At 41.9% G+C, this 17,932-nt stretch overlaps 1 protein-coding gene and 1 long non-coding RNA gene across 7 annotated transcripts in view; one reads left to right on the forward strand and one right to left on the reverse strand.

The window, feature by feature from the left end:
• USP42 (ubiquitin specific peptidase 42) overlaps window positions 1–12,481 on the reverse strand; it is a 77,761-nt gene extending 65,280 nt beyond the window's left edge. Inside the window, exons 1-4 of one of the 6 annotated variants that reach the window (XM_042971915.1) lie at window positions 12,400–12,481; window positions 10,828–10,928; window positions 10,621–10,755; window positions 6,667–6,822 (exon numbers count right to left, since the gene is read on the reverse strand). The gene's annotated coding sequence lies outside the window, so the exon portion shown is untranslated. Of the gene's footprint in view, window positions 1–6,666; window positions 6,823–9,949; window positions 10,349–10,620; window positions 10,929–12,399 lie in introns of those variants that run through there. The other 5 variants (XM_042971914.1, XM_042971916.1, XM_042971920.1 and 2 more) reach the window with 5 other exon arrangements.
• LOC122234671 lies at window positions 10,271–14,083 on the forward strand. The gene is made up of 3 exons (XR_006212558.1): window positions 10,271–10,296; window positions 11,155–11,205; window positions 13,703–14,083. It is a non-coding gene; the product is annotated as an uncharacterized LOC122234671 (long non-coding RNA).
• The last annotated feature ends 3,849 nt before the right edge of the window (window positions 14,084–17,932 follow it).

Here is a 17,932-nt window from a genome sequence, read left to right on the forward strand (position 1 = left end):
CTTTTGTGTTTAACTGATTGTAGTGTTCTGCTTTGATTCCTTTTTCATTTCTTTTTCTCTCTATATATTTGTTTACTTGTGCTCTTAGTGGTTACTTGGAGGACTACAATGAAAATCTTAAACTTATAACACCTTAGTTTGAATTAATACCAGCTTAGTTTTAAAGTACACAACACATTTGTTCTTATATATTGCCATCCCTGGCCCTTTACAGGCCTACTGTCACCGATTCCTCTTTATCCATAGTTTTCATGTTAACATAGATTTATAAATATTGTTTTATGCATCTGTCTTTTAAATAACATAGGAAAATGGAGGAGTCACAAACCAAAGTAACAATAATAGTGGCTTTTATATTTACCTATGTAGTCATCTTTACTAGTGTTGTTTATTTCTTTGTATAGGCTTCAGGTTACTATCTAGTATCCTTTCATTTTGGTCTGTAGCACTCCCTTTGGCATTTATTTTTTTTAATGTTTATTTATTTTTGAGAGACAGAGAGACAAAGTGTGAGCAGAGGAGGAGCAGAGTGAGAGGGAGACACAGAATGTGAAGCAGGCTCCATGCTCTGAGCTGTCAGCACAAGGCCCAATGTGAGACTCGAACTCACGAACCATGAGATCTTGACCTGAGTTGAAGTTCGATTGCTTAACCAACTGAGCCACCCAGGTGACTCAGCATTTCTTTTTTTTAAAGATTTTTAAATTATTTTTAAGTAACCTCTATACCCAACATGGGACTCAAACTTACAACACTGAGATCAAGATTCAAATGCTTCACCAACTGAGTAAGCCAGGCTCCCCTCCTTTAGTATTTCTTGTAGAGAAGGTCTACTAGTAACAAACTCCTTCAGCTTTTGTTTCTTTCGGAATGTCTTAATTTCTCCTTCCTTCTTAAAGGATAGTTTTCCTAGGTATAGAATTCTTCGTTGACAGTTTTCTTTTTTCAGTACTTTAAATATGTCACTCCACTGCCTGCTGGCCTCCACGGCTTCTGATGAAAAATCTATTGTTAATATTGCTAAAGATCCTTTGTATGTTACAAGTTGCTTCTCTCCCTGTTTTCAAAATTCTTTTCATCCTTGTTTGATTATCCTGTGTCTTGGTGTATACCAATCTGTGTTTATTCTACTTGAGTTCACTGAGTTTCTTAAATATGTAGATTACTGTCTTTTTTTTAGATTTGGTAAGTTTTCAATAATTTTTTCTTCAAATATTCTTCCTGCACCTTTCCTCTCTCTTTTCTCCTTCTGGGACTCCCATGATATATGTGTTAGTCTGCTTCACAGTGTTCCACAGGGTGTTTCTCTGTTCCTTTTTTGTTCATTGTTGTCTCTTTCTGTTTCTCAGATAGGAACACTTTGCCAGACCAATTTTCACATTTGCTGATTCCTCCATCTGCTCAAATCTGCTGACCCCTTCTGCAAATTTTTCATTTCAGCTATTGTACTTTTAATCTCTAAAATCTCTATTTTCTTCCACTTTATGATGTCTATCTCTTTATTGATATTCCGTATTTATTAAGACATCATCCTCTTGGTTTTCTTCAGCTTTGTGTGTGTGTGTGTGTGTGTGTGTGTGTGTGTGTGTGTGGTAGTTTCCTTTAGCTCTTGGAGCATATTTAAGACAGCTGCTTTAAAGTCTGTGTTTTCTCAGGGACAGTTTATGTTTGTGGTATTTTGATTGTATAATTTAAAAAAATTTAGTTTCCATCCCCATTCCTGGCACAGGGTTCCTAAAACTCTTGTAATTTTCTAATTGATAAGAGCAGTAGGAGCATCTTTTGTTCTAATGAGGTGACTCTGGATAGGCTCCTGGATAGCTCCTGAAAGGGAGCTGGTCACCTGAGAAACCAGGTCATGATTAGAACCTCGGGACAGGGCTGAAAGTGGAGTTAATGATAGATCATGCCCATATGAGGAAGCCTCCCTAAAATCCCAATAGTACGGGGCTCGGAGAGCTTCCAGGCTGGTGAACACATGTAAGTACCATGATGGAGATGCACCCTAACTCCATGGGGACAGAAGATCCTCTAGAGTTCACTCTATGCATTTCTTCATCTGGCTGTTCATCTGTGTCCCTTATTATATCATTCAATAAACTGGTAAGTACAAGTGTTTCCCTGAATTCTATGATCTGCTCTAACAAATAATTGAATCCAAGGTAGGGGGGTCACAAGAACATCTGATTTGTAGCCAAGTTGGACAGAAGTTGTGAATAACCTGGGGACCTGCTATCTCCAGATAGACAGTGTCAGAATGGAGTTAAATTGTGGAACACCCAGGTAGTCACGGAATTGCTTGGTGTGAGAATAAACTCAGTACATCTGGTGTCAGAAGTGTTGTCAGTGTGGCCATTGTATGAGAGTAAAGGAGAAACACAGTAAAGGAGTGATATGGATTTCCCCTATTTACTGTTCATTTTTTTGGTCCTGGGAATGGCCCATACTTTCTTGTATGTTTGCATGCTTCTACTTTTTCATTAAAAATTGGATATGTTGGGTGCCTGAGTGGCTCAGTCGGTTAAGCGTCTGACTTTGGCTCAGGTCATGATCTCATGGTTTGTGAGTTCAAGCCCCATGTCGGGCTCTGGGCTGACAGCTCAGAGCCTGGAGCCCGCTTCAGATTCTGTGTCTCCCTCTGTCTGCCCCTCCGCTGCTTGCACTCTGTCTCTCGCATTGTCTCAAAAATAAATAAACATTAAAATTTTTTTTAAAAATTGGGTATGTTGAGTATTGTTTTAAAAAAAGAAAGAAAAGAAAGAACAAAAGGCTCCCTAGCTCTTTGCAGTTTGGCTCTGTGTTGGGGCATTCCTTCAACAATTAGCCAGGCTGTTTACAACTCTGCCTCAGCCTTCACATCCTGATTATGCAGAGTCTAATGACCAGCCAGCAGTGAAAGCTTATGATCTTCCCAGGTCTTTGCTGAGCATGCATCCTGCCCTGGCCATGCACAGGGATTTCTAGGTTGCCCAGTATATGACAGAGTTTTTCAAAGCCCTTTTCCCCAAAGTTTCTCACTTTACAGCTTTTTCTCCCCAGCGTTGTCTATTGTTTATCTCAACAGTTATTTTTTGCCCCGTTGGTGGCTTGTCCATTTGGTTTTCATTCTTTTCCAGTAACATCCTCCATGTAGCCATGGCCATCTTTCCACCATGAGAGAGTTTTAGTTTTAGATTGGGAAGAACAAAGGCATGTCCCTTGTGTCAGTCCTTCAGGGGACCCACAGGCAAGTCAAAAAAGACCAACAGAATTCCTTCAGATCAAGGTCTCCTGAAATCCTGGACTAGATGCGCACATTGGGAATGCTGGCTGCCTTCAAGACTGTTGCTGTGGTCTTGGATGGGGTAAGGCTAAGTTAGAAGGCCAGAACTGAATCCAAGACTGCTTCAGTGGTCTTTCTCATGGTTAAGCATTTGCTTAGTGACTGTAAACCAGTGACTATCTTCTAGAGGTTTTATAAAGTTGATTCTGACAGTTTTTGCCAGGATTTTCAGTGTTATAGGGAGAGACAGCCCCTGGAGGTCCCTACTCTACCATTTTTGCTGACATCACTCTTAAGAGGTTTTTTTGATGTCAATTTTTTGTTTGGGCATAATATATAAGTGGTGTTACATATGGAAAATATGAGAAACGTGGTCACTGGGGGTCTTCAGAGAGTTTGAGAAGCACTAATCCCCAGTCTCTTGGTTATTCTAATACTCCATTTCCCCTCACTTTCTTGGGAAAATGGTGAAAACTATATATCAAGGTGACTTTGCATTGTTCTGTCATCCACACAGATGTTGGAATTGAGAGGAATCAATTGAGGAGGAGGATGGACAAAACACAGTTGGAGACTGTGTCCTTCCCATGAACATAAGGAGATGACAAGGGAGTCAGAAGACAAAAGTAGACAAAAGAGCAGTGATGTATAATGGAATGAGCTTTCAAATGAAGGAGGCAAAACTCAAAGAACCATATAACATCTCAAATTTAAAATAATTTATATCTACCAGGAACAAAGCCATAATGTGTGTTATTGCCGTAATGATTAAATGTGGTTCTTGTGTTTTGGACCAATGAAGAAACACAAGAATAAAATAAGATGAAAGAGAGAGAGAGACAGAGAGAGAGAGAATCAATATAATCAATAGAAGCCTGGTCAGAGTATAAAAGATTGGCTGATTAAAAAAGATACATATGTAAGCCAACTGTTCTCCATGAATTAATGAGAACAACTTAGAGCATGTTATGAGCAGTGACTCTCATCACAGTAGCTGAAAACAAAATAGCAAATAATAAATAACAAATTGAAATAACTTACGGGACGTAAATGAAGAACATGATCAAACATAACCAAGGGAGACTTGCTAAATGGTGGTGTTCTAACTCAATACTGAACTGGTACCATGTGGTTGGATTATAACGGTGATGAGACTGATTGCAAAGGGATTCTTCCTGGAACATAATACATTGCTTATAAACTAACTAAATAAGACCTGTTTAAGAAAATGTTTATTTATTTTGAGATAGAGCAAGAGCAGGAGAGGGACAGAGAGAAAGGGAGAGAGAGAATCCTAAGCAGGCTCCACACTGTCAGTGCAGAGTCTGATGTGGGGTTTGCACTCACGAACTGTGAGATCGTGACCCGAGCTGAAACCAAGTCAGATACTTAACTGACCGAGCCACTGATGTGCCCCAATATATAATACCTTTTAATTGGGTTACAGGTGTAGTGTAATGAATTACAAGAGGATTCCTTCTGGAAGTCAGTGAGACTGTTGCAAATGCTGTGTGGGCAAGTAACACATTAAATTATGAGTACAGCTATGTACTCTGGCCTTCTCTTCCCTTTCCCTCAACAGCTCATTCTTCCATTCATTCATCAATTTTCCATTTGGGCGTGTCCCTTGAGCATGCAAGAGTGTGTATGATACAGAAAAAAATGAGGAGCCCAGAGATGTATTTGGGGAGGAAAGAAGTGGAATTTGCTTCAAAAAAGTAATATCTACAATAAAGTGTACTAAGGGCTCTCGGGGGTGGGTACAAGCACTAGGGAAGTTCAGAGTGGGGGGCACTAACATAGGGAGATGACAGGAGAGCTATGAGGGTGGTGCTCTGGGCTGAATTGTGTCCTCCCAAAATGTTGGTGCCCTAACTCCCACTGCCTAAGAATGGGATCTTGTTTGGAGACAGGGTCTTTATAGAAGTAACCGAGTTAAAAAAAAAAAAAATGATGTCCTTGGGGTGCCTGGGTGGCTCAGTCAGTTGAAGGCCCGACTCCATGCTGGGCATAGAGCCTGCTTGAGATTCTCTCTCTATCCCTATCCCTGTGCCCTTCCCCTCCTCTTTCTCTCTCTCAAAAAAAAAAAAAAAAAAAAAATGAGGTCCTTAAAGAGGGCCTTAATCCTATGACAGTGTCCTTATTAGAAAGGGAAATTTGGACCCAGACGCACACATGCAGGGAGAACACCATGTGAAAGTGAAGGCAGGGACTGGGGTGATGCTTTTACAGGCCAAGGGAATGCCAGTGATGGCCAGCAGGCCACCAGAAGCCAGGAGAGGGGCATGGACTCAGACCCTCCCTCACAGTCACGGAGGAACCAATCCTGTTCACACTCTAATCTTGGACTTCCAGCGTCCAGAACTGGGAGAAGATTCATTTCTGCTGTTTAAGTGTCCCAGGCTGTGGTGATATGTTATGGCAGCCCTGGCAAACTAATAAAGGGAAGGAGGTAGTATGTTATGTACAAATGCAACAGGTCACATTTCATTACAGACCTAAAGAATAAGTAATAGAAAATCAGGAAGCATCTGGGTGGCTCAGTCGGCTGAGCATCTGACTTTGGCTCAGGTCATGACCTCACTGCTCATGAGTTTGAGCCCTGCGTCGGGCTCTGTGCTGACAGCTCACAGCTCAGAGCCTGGAGCCTGCTTCAGATTCTGTCTCTGTCTCTCTGCCCCTCCCCTGCTCACATTCTGTGTGTGTCTCTCTCTCAAATATAAATAAATATTAAAAAAGAAAAAGAAAATCAGATGAGGCAGGGGCTGGGGCAGGGGAGTGTTCTGGGCAGAAGGAACCAGATTTGCACTTATTAATCTGTTTTTAAATTTTCTGTATCTTATGATGTCTTGACATTTTAACAAGCTTGCTGGCCAGCAGAGACTGTCCCTCCCAGGCCTTGGCTAGCCAGTTCTTAGAGATAGCAAAGGGCTCCATCAGTCAGTATAAACCAACCAATCCCAAGTATACAGACCCAGCCACCTCCATATCGAATGATCACATACAAGCCAATATTTCCTTGCCCCTAAAATCATCCCAGGGCCAGGTGCCAAGCCAACCCTATAGCCAAAGCCTGCTGGAATGATTCCAACTAGCCAATGCTAAACCACTTACTCTAAATAGAGTGGAAACCCCAGTAAAAGTTCTGACTCAGGCTCTCCCCCTCACCCCTGTCTTCTGCCACCTGACCAAAACTTGGTGCTTCCCCTGTGGCCCTGCATGGTATGTGGTGACCCCCTCTCTGGAACCTCTGATTTGAAGAGATTTCTTCCTTCCAAGTCTCAGGTTTTGTTTCCTCCTGTGGCTGCATGACTTACACCCAACATTCGTGTTCTTTGGTTTCAAGGACAGGTGCAGGGGTGGGGAGAGAACCGGGGAGAAGGAAAACATAAGGTCTAACTCACCTTGATGAATGAGGAAGATACAAAATTAAACACTTGGAGAAGAAATCTTTCTGCCTAGATTCTAATGGCGAAAGGCCAATGAGGAGATGCTACCATCAGGATCAGAATATCTGGCTTGAGGGACATCAGCCAGTGGTGGCAAGAAGGATCAGCTTCCTAGGAGCAAAGACGAAGACATTGTTAGCAACAGTTATTAATACTAGCAAACAATTGAGAGTTTCCTGTGCCCCAGGCACCTCTTCTATATGATTTGTTAACTCATTTACAACACGACTATGAAGTAGGTATAATTAGCATTTCCATTTTACAGATTAGAAGTTAATAACTTTGCTCATGATCTCACAATTAGTGTCAGGACATATATTCCTCAGCGTTGAACTGTGTGTGCACAGATTTACTCTAAGACTGAAAACGGGGGCTTGCGATGGGGATTTTCTTAAGTGGGCAGGACAGCATATGCAAAGGCTGGAATGAAAGACAGTGAGGGAAGAGAGAGCTCAGAGTGTAGATGATCTTAAAGAGCTGTTGCAGCAAATCCACATCTCTCTCTGGAAAATATCTCAGCTTAGTACAATTAAGGTGGACTACAGAGGTTTTGCTGTTACCAGAGTGGTTTCTCTGATCTCAACGTTGGCCATCGGTGTCTGTGGTGAGATGAAGTCTCCTGGACAGAACTGCTTATGGGGTAATAAGGTAATAAATACATTAGAGCTAATAAAAGAATATATTAATAGTATCGCTACTGTGATATTATTGTATACCAGGTGTATCTTCTATATAATCTATATGAACTACACATGCTAACTCATTAATTATATTCAAAAACACTTTGAGGAAGGGAGAATTAGATGTCCCTTTTATAGGTACCAAAAAACTAAAAGGAAATGGCTTAAAAACAAATAAAACCATGAAAGCTCCACCAGGCAAATAAATGGGGTGGAGAGTAGTCAGAAAGGGAGTATCATGGGCAATACATCTCCCATCACTGCTGGGAGATCTGAAAATATTCTTCATCTGTGTCCTGTTATAGAAGCTCTGTATGTTAGTATTTAAAATGCAAGAATAAACAAGTTCTTGAAGTCAAATCATTTATTGAAAAAAGCAAGTTTTAGAACAATACATACAACATGTGGTAAGAATCCCAAAACTAAAGTCCAAACTATTATATGCTTTCTATGGGAACATGTCTGTGCATGTAAATGAATAGAAAAAGATTTGGGCAAACAGAAAGTGAAAAGCACTTAATTCTCCAAAGGGGGAAGATGGGACAGAGTCTAGTCAAATGGAACGTGACTCACATGGAATGTTTTATATATATTTTCCCAGAAGGGTTTACCTATTCCTTGTGTAATGATATTAATAAACATTTTGTTTTAAGAAGGCATGTGTTTGACTCTAGAAAAGCGCACCCTTAAGGCATTAGTGAGCATAACAGAGAAAATGCTTTGAGGTAGTTATAAAAGATGATATACAAAAGGGGCGCCTTGGTGGCTGAGTGGGCTGGGCGTCCAACTCTTGAGTCTGGCTCAGGTCATGATCTCACGGTTTGTGGGGCCCAGCCCCGAGTCCCAAGTCGAGCTCTGTGCTGACAGCACAGAGCCTGCTTCTGTCTCCCCCTCTCTCTGCTCCTCCCCCACTCGGGCACTTGCCTGCACACTCTCTCAGAATAGACATTAAAAAAAAAAAAGGTGATGTACAATAAAAAAATTTATTTCTGCACTGTAAAATTTGAGAGGTTGGTTCTAGGATTTCTGGCCAGCAAGTTTGATATGTTTGCTCCGGGAGGAGCTACTTTATACAGCTAGCAGTTATGAGTAGGTACTGAGTAATCTGAAGTTCTTTTTTATAAATATGTCCTTACACTTTCAAGTTAAGAATTTATTGGAAGGAGTCATTCCAGACATTAAAATGTTTTAAGTGTTCATCTGAGCAATAAAATCGTTCATTTACGCGTTTAATTGCAGGGTCCTCTTTATGAGTTTGCACACAAGTGAGAAAAAATGATGGGTCAGTTAGACAGCAGAATTCTTGCACTATTAGGTGAGGAGAGGAGAGGGATGTTAAGAAGACCTGAGAAAGGTGAGTAGGAAAGAACCAGGTGAAATGGGGGCTGGGCAGGCAGTGTGGAACACAGGTAGAACAGCACAGGTCCGGCTGAGGGTTTGGAGGCCCAGTGGCTAACTCAGCTCAGAAAAATATCCCAGAGTAAGCCCGGATAAAAAAAGAAGACCAAAGGAGAGACTACTCCTTGGACTCAGAGTTTCCCTGGTGGGGAGTTTGGTACTGTTAATAACCCTGTTTTACACTCAGGAAAATGAGGTAGGAGGTTAAGTAACTAGGTTAACACATCAGTACAAATCTAGCCTTGCCAGAGATCCCCAAATATTTCCTACTGTAGCCTAATGACTCCCCCAACAGCTCTGAATAAGCTGACTGAGAGACACCATGAAACAAACTGAAAACAATGAAGAATAGACCTACTTCAAGGCAGAGGGTTCTCAAAGAACCAGAGAAAAAAGTGAGTCGCAGAACAATATGTAAAGTTGCACCGTGTGAGGCAATAACAACACAAACCCTAAATAATATGTATTTTCTGTGGTGTTATGTGTATGTACAAATAAGCATAAAAATATAGAGGCATCTGGGTGGCTCAGTGGGTTAAGCCTCGGATTCTTGGTTTCTGTTCAGGTTGTGATCTCACAGTTCCTTGGATTGACCCTCTAGTTGGGCTCTGTGTTAACTGCACAGAGCTTACTTGGGATTCTCTCTCTCCCTCTCCCTCTGCCCCTCCCCTGCTGGCGTGCACTCTGTCTCAAAATAAATAAATAAACTTAAAAAATATATGTGTATATATACATATATTTGTACATCCTGGGGCGCCTGGCTTGCTCAACTGTGGAGTATGCGGCTCTGGGTTAGGGGTTGTGAGTTAGTGCCCCGTGTTGGGTGTATAGATTAAACATAAAAAAATCTTGGAATATCTACATACTGGAGTTACATAGACAGTATGTAAGCAAATATATTTATTGGTATTTGTGTGTATATAAATACAATCATATACACGTTTTATATGTATACAATTATCTATATTTTATGCATTTATATACATGCATATGTATATATGTGTACACACACACACGCATATATCCTTACATTATTACCTGGAGTTTATGTTTTACTGTCTTACAATATGGCATTTTACGTACTGATCCCCCAATTTGTTTATATATGTGCGTTTGCTAATGAAATAAAAATCAGGACGCTCAATTTATAAATTGCTTACTTCAGGGGAGGGGAGAAAACCCGAGACTGGGTGTAATGGCCAGCCGGAACTCTAGACCTTCTCGAGGACCGCCGAGAGGGGCGACCGGGAGGTCAGGTTGGGAACGGAACCCCCGGCCGTGGCAGGAACCCGGAGTCCATGCCCCTTGGGCCTCAGTGCGAGACCAGCCCACCAGAGCGCCTGCGCGTCGGTTGCGCCTCTGCAGAACGAGCCCATCCTTATCTCCCAGGAAAGGCGAAGGGCGGACCCTGCGGAAGGGCCCGCCCCCGCCAGCGGCGCGCGGGAGGCCGGGCGGGTCTTCCGCCTTGCGTGGGGCTACTTCCGGATCCGGTGGCGAAAGGCGCGAGGTCCGAGTGCCGCGGCGCTGGGCTGGCGGGCTGGCGGGCTGGCGGGCTGGCGGGCTGGCGGGCTGGCGGGCTGGCGGGCTGGCGGGCTGGCGGGCTGGCGGGCTGGCGGGCTGGCGGGCTGGCTCTGGGCGGGCGGTGGTAGGAAGTAGCTCCCGGCCCCGGGGGGAAGGGCTGGGACCCCAGGCGTGTTGGCTAGGGGTCAAGTTGGCTATTCTTGTAGAGGGAACGGCTTGTGGACCAAGAGCAGGGTGTTGGAAGATGTGTGTGCAGCACACCTCAGTTAACCGTTGAAAAGAAGCTGTAACCGTCAGAAAATCTTCTCACCTTAAAGCAGGAGAGTAAAGGATGTCAGAGGCAGACACTCCCAACAGGCTCAGAGTTACTCTGATTTGGAAGATGATACTTAGCGCACGGCAGCTAGAATCCAGTCTCCCAGGAGCCAAGACTAAAGGAGCAGACCTAATCAAAGAAAATAACGCTACTGGGTGATAAAGAGTTGGCCGTAAATATGTCAGTGGGTTTAGTTCTCACCGCGATCCCAGAAAGTTAGGTGGTAGAATCTTCTTGACAAAGGAACTGGGGCACAGGTTAAATACTGTGTTTAAAATCACAGCTGGTAGCGGCAGAAGTCCCTGTAAACGTTGAAATGGATACAGGTGTTGTTTTTCAAGTTGTCTGTATTATGGACATATTGGAGAGGCCTAATTCCCCTTCAGCTTGGGGGATGGCTCAATTAACCACGGACTATCCAGTTATGGAATACTGTTGTCCTAACGTGGGAAGTTCCCCCAGGACATATTTTGGAATGGAGAACAAAATGCATGTTGCAGAACAATATGTATTTTGTCATTGTTTTAGGCAAAACCAGCCCCTCCAAACAGTGCCGCTTTAGTGTGGTAGACATCAATGGTAAGTGAATAGAAGAAAAACTGAATAAGCTATACTAAACTGATACAGTGACCAGGGGAGGGAAGGGGGCAGGGATTTATGGGAGTTATGGTAAAATGGAAGTTTATTCTCTCTCCTGGTTTTTGGACAGGGATGTAGTCAGAAAAACATGTATATGTTCCTTATATAATAATTTTAAAGTGACTAAAAATTACTGTTTTTAAAATTTATTTATTTAGAAAGAGCGGGGGGGGGGAGGGGCAGAGGGAGAAAGAGAATCCCAAGCAGGCCCCACACTCAGCACAGAGCCAGACACGGGGCTTGACCCCATGACCCTGAGACCATGACCCGAGCTAATATCAAGAGTTGGGCGCTCAACCACCCCTAAAAATTACGTTTTTTATCCTTTGAGTGCCCAGTCCATTATACATGGCATTTGAAAAATTTGGGAGATAAAATGTACCATTAAAGGGTGAAGAATTGGGGGTTATGAGAATATGAATATAAAAATATTCTTAGGGAATCCCCAAAAAGGACATTAAAAGACATTTGAAACAGTGCAGTATTTCATTGTTTAGTCTCAAGGAGCTTACAAAACTTTACACCTGTTCTAGGTCGACATTATGTAGCTTATTGGATGGAAACCAAAAGCTGTTAATATCTGCTTTTTCAAATACGCATCCTGATATTTTTAGTTGAAATATATATATTTTAAAAGTTTATTTATTTATTTTGAGAGAGAGAGAGGATCCCATGCGGCTCTGCACTGTCATCCTGGAGCCCAATGTGGGGCTCGAACTCACGAACTACAAGATCATGACCTGAGCTAAGTCGTCGCTTAACAAGCTGAGCCACCTAGGCACCCTTCAGTTGAAATATTTTATAGCAGAACTTTATAAAATGGGGATTTTTTTACTTACAAAGTTATTCATTTTAATATTATGAATGATGTGCTATAATCTTATACATAACAGTTTCAGAAATCTTTTTTAAAAATTGTTAAAAAAAAAAAAAAAACCCATCTCTTGCACATTGCCCTGGGGCTGAGGCCCCCAAACCAAAAGACATAAGTCCCAGGATTGAAATGGGATTTTCAATGGGAAATGGGATCCACTCTAATTGGCAGTAACCACTTGAAGTTGCCATTGAAAATATATCAGTTGACGTGAGGAATGTAAGAACCAATTTTGATTTGAAGATCCCTAGGTTACTCACTTTATTTGAGAAAGTAGAAATAGATGTAGTCACCTGAAAAGTCCCCTTTTCTTTGGGACTTCTGTCACGTGGTTGGAAAGATCCCAGGAAGTTAGAGTTCTAATCCTGATGACGTCACAACTGTTGCTTGGTAGCAAGCCAGCTCAACAGAATTTTTTTTAAGATTTTATTTTTAAGTAATCTCTATAACCAACATGGGACTCAAACTCACAACCCTAAATCAAGAGTCACATGTTCTATGACTGAGCCAGTCAGGCACCCCAGATAAACAGAATTTTCAAGAGGTGTTAGTTTAGGGCATTCCTCACCCTGATAAGATGCTAGAAGTCTAGTTTAGCATATGTATTCGTTGTTGCTGTGTAACAAATTATCCCCATGAAAACATACATTTTCCCCCACCATTTCTGAGGGTCAGGAATCTGAGAGCAGTGTAGTTTGGTAGTTCTGGCTCAGTCCTTTTTTGGGTTGCAGACAAGCAGTTGTCCTGGGCAGTAGTCACCTGCCATCTCAAGATGGCAGCATCCCAAGGCATCTGGCTTGCTCAGGTGGTAGAGCGTGCAACTCTTGATCTCGGGGTTGTGAGTTCGAATTCCATGTTGGGTATGGAGATTACTTAAAAATAAAGTCTTTAAGGGGCGCCTGGGTGGCTCAGTCAGTTCAGCATCTGACTCTTGATTTCAGCTTAGGTCATGATCTCACGATTCGTGGGTTCGAGCCTTGCATCAGGCTCCTGTGGAGCCTGCTTGGGATCCTCTCCCTCTCTCTGTGAGCCCCCTCCTCTTTTGCCCCTCCCCCCTCTCAAAATAAATAAGCAAACTTTTTTAAAGAGTCTTTAAAAAAAAAAAAAAAAGATGGCAGGGGCGCCTGGGTGGCTCAGTCAGTTAGGCGCCCAACTTTGGCTCAGGTCATGATCTCAAGTTTGTGGGTTCGAGCCCCGCATTGGGCTCTGTGCTGTCAGTTCAGAGCCTGGAGCCTGCTTCAGATTCTGTGTCTCCCTCTCTCTCTGTCCCTCCCCCACTCACACTCTGTCTCTGTCTCTCAAAAAATGAATAAACGTTAAAAAATTAAAAAAAACAAAACGATGGCAGTATCCCATCTACTGGGGATGAAGAACCTGCTCCAAGTGCACTTCTGTATTGCTGGAAGGCCTCAGTTCCTCGTCAGTTGGGCCTCAGAATTATGGCTGGTCACAACATGCCAGCTTGTTTCCCCCGAGTGAGAGATGAAGAAGAGAGAGCAAGATGGAAGCCACAGTGTCTTTTAAACTAATGAAGTTTCATATCATCTATTCTCTGTGTGCTAGTGATCCTACAGACCGACCTTAGTACAATGTGAGAGGGAACTTGAAAAGAGTATGAAGACCAGGCAGCAGAGATCATTGGACGCCATCTTGAAGGGCGACTTCTATGGTGTGGGGCCATTTTCCAAACTCTCACTCCCATTGATAATTACCAGATACCTACAGGGTGCCTAAAGCTATAATAGAAATAAAGGAATTAGAAACAATGTAGAAATTGGGAGAATACGACACTGGTACAATTTCCTTACCATCGGATGAATGAGTCCTCAGGGAAGAAGATAAAACGTATACGACCACAGTTTTACACAGCATACTAAACTCAGTATTCGTTACCTTGTATAATATTCTGAAATCTCTCTTTGTTGATCCATCCAGCTGGTTTTAATTACCCACTATATAAATGAGATATTTCTACGTTTTCCATCTTATTACTCCCAAACATGTATGGAAATGCCATTAAATTTTTACTATTGAGGTTTATAGTACCTGTGTTGGGTAACCATAATATATAACATGATGATTAATAAAGGTAGTAGTGGAGGCTTCCTCTGATGATCCTGATCCTCCTCCAATTGAGAGAACTGACTTTGAAGTTCATGTGGATATTGATGGGAAAGCTTCATTCACATTAGGGAGCTTGATACTGGGATTGGTAGAGGAGAGACTGGGTTGGCAATTTGTGCACACACCTACATACACAAGTGGACAAATACAGACAGGCACACACCTACACTACCCAAAAGAGGAAGTTCTACTCTGGAATGTGAACTGTTTTGTTCCATGGTTTCTGGAATTGTTTTTCTAGTTTGGATTAAATTGAAAGATGCACGTGACTCTAGTAGCAAAAAGCACTGATAGTCCATGGCATGACGTGGCAACAGAGATACACACAATATTGCCTTGCATTCTTGTAATCAACTTTGAGAAAACCCATCCTTGCCATGAAGAAGTTTCCATCTCTTTAGAGAGTTTGTCTTTGCTTCACTGTGAGGGAAAAGCCATAATGCACCTGCAGTATAGGTGGAGAAGGTGGATGAAGGGGCCAACTATGCAGCCAATGGCCAACAATTGTTAAGTCACTGAGATTTCTGTCCTACTTCTTGTGTGACTCCATCACTGCTCTAGAGGCTGTAACCTCAAGAACAATTTCCACCTATGCTCTGGCAGTCTCTCATGAATGCTTAAGTCATGGGTCTTACATTTCTGTTCATTCACCAGTGTCATCCCATAGTCTACTGTGAAAGTGGTCCAAGCAGAGACTGGCAAGGAAGGCTGGAGTAACTCTTGAAAGGCCTTGTAAGCCATGCAGAGGAGTCTGAGTTTTGTTCTGAATGCACTGGAAGGGCTGACCCATCATAAGACCCAACTGACCCTCCTGCTTTCATCTTCAGTTAACTACTTTCATTTTGAGAAATATCTTTTGGCCTGGTACTGGGCCTTAGTAGAGACTGAATGCTTAAGTATGGGCCACCACGTTACCATGTAACCTAAGCTGCTTTTCATGAAATGGGTGTTACCTGACCCACTAAGCCACAAAGTTGGGTGTGTGCAGAAGCACTCCATCATCAAATGGAAGATCATGCCCAAGTAGGCCCTGAATGTACAGATTCCATGAAGAAATGGCTCGAATGCCCATGGCTTCCACTTTTGCTATAATACCTTCTCTCTGCAAGCCTGCATGTATGGCTTCATGGGGGGAGTTCTCTATGGCCAGAGCTTATACAGAGAGAGGGAAGACTTGGCCTTTGTTTATAGATGGTTCTGCACAATAGGAAAAGTGGACAGCTGCAGCACCTTGAATCTAGTTGAATCATAGTAACAGTTTTATAATATTCATTTGCATATGTAATATGTTTATTTCCCTATTGATGTAATAAATAAGGGAGTCCAAAGGGAATCCAGCCCCAGAGGAATCTCTCTTTTTTTTTTTTTTAGGAATCTCTTTTTGGGGTGACCAAAAGTGTTCTAAAATCAGATAGCGTTGGGGCACCTGGGTGCCTCAGTCCATTGAGAGTCTTACTCTTGATTTCGGCTCAGGCCATGATTTCACGGTTTGTAAGATTGAGCCCCGTGTCTGGCTGTGTGCTGACAGCACAGAGCATTCTTGGGATTCTCCCTCTCTCCCTCTGCCCCTCCCCTGCTGGTGCTCTCTCTCTCTCTCTCTCAAAATAAATAAATAAACATTAAAAAAATATCAGATAGTGGTGATGGTGGCCCAACTCTGTGTATCTAAAAACCAGTAACTTGTACATTTGAAAATAATTTTAGAATGAGTTTTATGGTGTATAAATTATCTCAATAAAGCTATCATAAAAACATAGATAGCAATGAAAGATGACGTGGGAAAAAATCCTGGTCCCAGATACAGCAGGTTGTGTGGCCTTAGGTGAGGTATTTATTTGAAAAGCTCTCTTTGCGTCTATGTTTGCAACTATAAAATAGGATAATTACAGCACTTAGCTTGTAAATTTGTAATGACGATTGAGTGAGTTAATATTTGTGAAAGCACAGAACAGGGTGAAGGAGTGGAATTGACACAGTGCTCAGTAAACATTGCAATTATTATTATTATTATTATTATTATTATTTTAATGTTCATTTATTTTTGAGAGGGAGAGAGACAGAGGATGAGTGGGCAAGGAGTAGAGAGAGAGGGAGACACAGAATCTGAAGCAGGCCTCAGGGTCTGAGCTGTCAGCACAGAGCCCTACGCGGGGCTCGAACTCATGAACCGTAAGATCATGACCTGAGCCGAAGTTGAATGCTTAACCGACTGAACCACCTAAGCGCCCCTGCAATTGTTATTTTGTTACTACCATCAAAAAACCTCTGCGACCTATGCTGTGTTGTTTTCAATGTTCATGAGAAGACATGTAGACATACACATATATACGTATCCTTGGGCACATCTGGAAGTGTCTAAAGAAAACCTCAATGGAGATTAAATTACTGGATCTTGGGTATGCGTCATTTGACTTTACTCAATATCACTAAATAGCTCTTTAGTGATGTATGATAGCTCCTTTTCCTCCACATCCCCAACCACACTTGGTATGAAAGACTAATTTTGCAAAAATGACACTTTGAAATGATATTTCATTGTTTAATTTGCCTTTACCTGCCCCTGGTGAAAGTTGTGTGTCTTTTTCTATGTTTATTGGCAATTTGGGTTCCTGTCCAGTTAGTTGCATATTTAATATTGCATGTTCATATGCTATATCCTGTTTCTATTTTTTAATTTACAGGCAGCCCAGATACACTCTGGACACGGAATAAAGGTTGACCCTCATGTTTTAGATATGGACAAATGGGTGGATTGTGTGCTACCTAAATGAATGAAGAGAGGTAGTGGGAAACAAATTTTAGGAGAAATATCAAGAGTTTCCTTTCAGAATTTGAGATGCTTTTGAGTCATCCAAGAGAAAAAGTCTGTGCTGCAGAGATACATTTGGGAGTTGTCAGCCCACAGATAGTATGCAAAGTGATAGCAATGCATGTGGTTATCTCCTGAGAGAATGTGGGGTGACATGACAAGAGCAGAATTATGCTTTTGGAGGGGGAGAGTCCAGAAACTGATACTGAGATCGAGGGCTAGTAAAATAGAGAACAACTCGAATTTTTCTAGAAAAACTAGGTATCGTGGAAGACAAGAGAGGAATGTGCTCCTGCCTAACCCCCCATTTTTGTAATGGCTGCATCAGGTTTCATTGCAAGGGTGTACCATAACTGCTCTTCTTCTTGGAATTTGGATTTATTCCAGTGCTTTTCTATTATAAACTACACTTTGATGAACACTCTTATAGATTTATCTTTTTTCACCACTCTGATTATTTCCTTTGTATATACTCCTGCATGTAGGTTTAAGAGTATGCCTATTTAAAACTTTTCACTTTAAGTTGAACATGGTCTTCTAGAAATGTTGCTTTCATTTATATTCCTACCTGAATGGGTTTGCTGTTTTCTCCATTCTGGTGGTGGTGGAAAGTGGCAAGAACTCAATACTGCATACCAACTTTTTGATTGGTTGTAAAGTGTGCCATTGTAAGTGACTCAGTCAATTACACTGTCTTCTAGTCTATAACTAGTGTTGTGATTATTAAAGTTTAGCTGGATCATTTTGCTCATTTTTAACCTGTTCCTTAGAGTAAATTTCTGAAAGCAGAATTGATGAGTCTAAAGTATTTGTATTTTTAAATTTGTGGATACATGTAGATAAATCAACAGGGCATGGAA

The sequence above is a fragment of the Panthera tigris genome, chromosome E3 (genome assembly GCF_018350195.1).
Source record: "Panthera tigris isolate Pti1 chromosome E3, P.tigris_Pti1_mat1.1, whole genome shotgun sequence".
Taxonomy (NCBI): domain Eukaryota; kingdom Metazoa; phylum Chordata; class Mammalia; order Carnivora; family Felidae; genus Panthera; species Panthera tigris.